The sequence below is a fragment of the Lolium rigidum genome, chromosome 5 (genome assembly GCF_022539505.1).
Source record: "Lolium rigidum isolate FL_2022 chromosome 5, APGP_CSIRO_Lrig_0.1, whole genome shotgun sequence".
NCBI lineage: Eukaryota > Viridiplantae > Streptophyta > Magnoliopsida > Poales > Poaceae > Lolium > Lolium rigidum.
In genome coordinates this window covers 34,283,024-34,287,632 of record NC_061512.1, presented here as the reverse complement: position 1 = coordinate 34,287,632, position 4,609 = coordinate 34,283,024, and positions in this window count along the sequence as shown.

Here is a 4,609-nt window from a genome sequence, read left to right as displayed (position 1 = left end):
AATGGATCGCATCAGCTTTGCCGAAAGTTATGCGCACTTATTGCCCGCCGTATGCCAGCACTGCTCGCGCCGAAACGCACCTTTGTATCAACATTGGGGTGTAAGCCTGCAGGCAGAAGTTACAACAATATCCGTGAACGCGAACGAAATAACGATCAGAAACTGAACACGCAAGTTTTCAACAAACTGAACCGGAAATAGTGGTGCAATGCTGAAGAAGCTGCCAGGTATAGTAAATCGCAAAAGCAGGGAATGGTATATAAAATATGCATGTTGCATTATTGACTTCATGTGGTAAAGGAAGTTGCCGCCAAGGAATCACGCAGGATAGCAAGAAAAAAAGAAAAATAAGATGCACAAAAAAACGCCCTCCGCCCCCTGCGGCAGGCGGCAGGCAGCCAAGAACGTCTTTTCCCGTAAGACGCGCACAGCAGCGCTTGAGCACATGCACATTGTGGATCTGATGTCCTTTCAACAAAACCGGAGAGGGAGGATCCGCTGTCTTCAGGAGATCAGCCAAACCACGGGAGCTCAGCCCGAGAAGATGCGTGAGAAGTCTCGCCACACACTTGACGAACAGGAAACGCGGAGGCGGTGTTTAGAGTACAGTCCCGCTGACGCTGCCGTTGACCGGTAGAGTGAATAGCAACGTAACATGACCTCACCCAAAATATTGCAACAGCGGATCTTACAGAAGAATGATATAGCCGCCGCCACATCATTTCAACAACAACATAAATACGTTTACGACCCACGATAAGTCGTTATCAGGACGTTTGCTTTTTTAAGAAGAGTGAAAAAAGTTTTCAACCCATCAATGAGAGATCAAAGGCAATGTAGAGCTGAAATTCAGGACATGTTATTGTTTTTTACATTAAAGAAGACAAATATAACAGAAGAAAGCAAAAAAGAAATAAAAAGGTAAAGTTTTTCCGAGAGAGTTTAAAGAAGTATATATTATAATCAACATGGAGAGATAAAATATTTGATTGAGGTCCAGACGTAGTTTTCACAGCCGATTAGACAAGACCATACACGCAATATATAATTCAAAACCATACTTGCAACTAATTTTTTTATCATCGATACTGACGATAATAAGGTGACTTTTTAATATAGATGTTTTCGGATTACGGTCCATAATTCTCTTGTCAGAATGTCCCAATTAAATCCACTATACTTAGTCATTTACGCGTATTAGCGCCTAATTCTCTCTATTTGAATACTGTTCGACTGCATTTATTCACCCAACATGTTTTTTATTCTGTGAGAGATGATCTTCAGAACGTGGACTTTACGGCCCATTTTCTGCTACTTTCCGTATCATTAAAACGCCGCAATGCTTGCTCCATCGCTTTTCTTGCAAACAATCATCCTCCACACAATACGCTAATCCCTTGTTACACAGGCCGTGAGACTGACAACAACCACCCGCCTGCTAGCTGCGTGGCTGCCTGTGGTGCAGCCCCACGCTAACATTTAGCCGGCCTCGGGCGGGCCGCCCTCCTCCGCACTACGCCGCCATCAACCTTTCTCAATGCAGCTCGCCGCCGATTTCACACAGGCCATCGCCTCGACAACCTGGTTCTTCAACTAGGAACTGTACCGCATCACACCTTCAGCCTAACAATCCATCTAAATAACTACACCCCTCCCATCACGTCCTCGCCTAATGGGTTAGGTTACACCTCCCAAGCCTTTCTTCTTTCACACACAGGTCTATTGTAGCCGCCACCTCCCTTTGCTTCCCTCCCCTCCCAAAACCCAGGCGCGAGACTGGGGGAGCTGATTCTCTCCTCCTTCTTGGTCGCCACCATAGGCTCGGGAGTATCAAGGCAACCCCGCCTCTGCCCCCCCCCCATTATAAACTCATTTCATTCTTCACTCTTCCTTCATTACACTTTTGAGAGTGAAAGGAGCGAACCCTCTTTCATCTCCTCCACCTAGTGGCCATTCCTCTCCCTCTCCTCCTCTCTCTCCACATCACTCCGCGCACGGCTTCCGGCGAAGCCTCGTACTCCTCCAGCCCCCTCCTCCACCCTCCCCCCCTTCCCCGTCATCAGAGAATAATATCATCATCACACACACACACGTTGCCGTGCCGTTAGACCCAGGATATACCGCACCTCGCCCGCCGAACGGGGGAGTTACACTCCAAGAACCATCGACATCGCACGTGTTTTTATCGGGGCAATCTTAAAAATGCCGTAGAGTCAAAGATCGAACGCAGTCGCAGATCAATCATTGAGATCCACCATCTGATCTCTTTCGCTTAGGCTTTGGGATCCGAGGTGTCAGTCTCTTCTCCTCTCTCTTCTTCGCTGTCGCTTCCTGACCTCATGGATGATCTCTGCTTTTCCTATATTGGGATCTTGGTTTTGTTCTTAGCCCATCTCGCAGAGAGTTCATTTGTTTATGTAACGCAACTATAGTGGACAGCCGCAGCCTGCTTAGATCCGCTGCACGAGTAAATAACAATCTAGTTCAAGGTGCTGAGCTTTGTTGCTTTGTGTGCACTTGCAGCCTTGAGGATGGGATTTAGTGGCCCAGCTGCACTTACATTTATCTCGCTCATGAGATTTGCTCCACGCTTGACATGCAACCCTGTATTGTAGTATAGTGGGCTTGGGTGTGTCGCTCTCCTGTCATGGGCAAGATCTAACTTGCAATTCGCATTCCTGATTTCGAGTATCACTTGTTGTGTGGTTTGCTCGTAGTAGAGAACTTAGGTCTTACTGCCCAAACCACGCAAAACATGCAAACAATTTTTAGAGTTGCCAAACCCAGGTTTTATAGGGGCATGATGATATGGCTATATGATGGTGATCTATATTGATGTATGAGATGTTCACTATATTTATGGCAATCGTATAGAATCCTAATGGTTGTATTTAATTTGGGTTAAGATCTGCGTATCTTTATTCATCATAATAGCATTATTCAAGTAGTTGTTATAGTTAAGCTATTAGTTATGGACAACCATGCGTATTTTTTCATCGACTTGACGCCATGCTCGGTGATGAGGGGACATAGACAATATCATACATATCATCTCCTCATGTTTGTGACATCAAAGCACAAGAACATAAAAGGGCTATGTATCATAACACATGTTACAATTTCATGTGATATCTTATGCAATCTTGAGCTTGTGCTAGATCTACTTTAGCATTATAAGAATGACCTTCACAATATCAAGATAATGCGTTCGCCCTTGTATTTATCGCTGCTGGGTTCCCTTCGTCGCATTCGAGCAATATCTGACTGCCATTTATCGAGTTGTTATATAGCAGATTCTACATGTGCAAAATAACGGCAAAAAGTGCTTTTTCCAGATATGCAGATGCTTTTTAATATTCGTAAATATAAGTTTCGACTTCGATTGCTCTAGTATTTCTGCGTATGATATCTTGGGATCATGTGGGATAATCTAAAAAAATAGCATGAAGTCATATGAATGATATGATAAACATTTTGGAAGTTTGTTCTCTTGAACTACATCTTTCTCTCTTGAAGACGCGGACTTGGTGTAGTGGACTATGGTTCGCGTAACAATTAAGACAATGTGGAGACGTTGTTTTGAGTGGGAGTTCACCTAGTTAATTTAATTATATTAAAATGAACTTCAATTTATCATAAACTTAGTCTAAACCTTGCAAATATGTTGTGGGGATCATGGTTTCACCATCAATTTTTTCACCCAAGCCCTTAGAAGAAATAAAATCTAAGAACAATAAAGGGAAGCACCATTGGACTCATCATGCAGGACAAACGTGCGGCAATTTTCACCGCTGACAACTACAATATGTGCTCGATAATCGCTTAGTTTCATTTCAAATCAAAGTTTTCGGCGAGGTAAAATGTTAAACCAAACCGAATTACGATTTCCTACGAAAATTTAGTATTTTCATCTATAATCTTTTCTAGGGAGATTTCTTCAGAGAGATCCCCTAAATACTTTGTGTAAATCGACACGCCTCGACGCATCGACAATTTTCCTATGTTCCATGCAAAAACAATATTATTGATGAGATCTACATGCTTTATACCACATATGTCGATTTTATGCACTTTCCAAGATTCGGGCCCTAACCCATTAGCTAGATGGGCCGAAGAGCCGCTGTCGTTTTCTGCCGTTTTTGGTTTCCCGTAAATTCTAGTAAAGAAATATTCTCAATCGACTCGAATCAACGCCAGGTCTATTTTCTTCTTCCTCTCTCTTTTCTGCTCATCGCAGCTTCCAGAAGACGAGGTGGAAGACGGCAGCCATTTAAAAATGCGGCTACAGGGCTTTTTGGGCGCTGCCCAGAGGGGGCCCGCCGCTGCCCGGCCGTGGCCTCACAGGATCTTCCTCCGACTTCGTTTCCGTTTATTTTTCTAGCTAGCTTACGCAAACCTCTCTTCGCCAAGACGGCTTAGGCTTTCTGCCTGACGACACAATTTTTAAAAACCTACCGAGAGCCACGCCGCCAACCCTCCACCCGAGATTCCTCGAGACTCAAGACTCAGCCGGAGAGGGAATCACTCTATGAATTTCCTCTTCAATCGCCACAGGTCTGCCTCCCAGCTTATCTATTTCATATATGAAAACCACCGACCATGGGTCCAT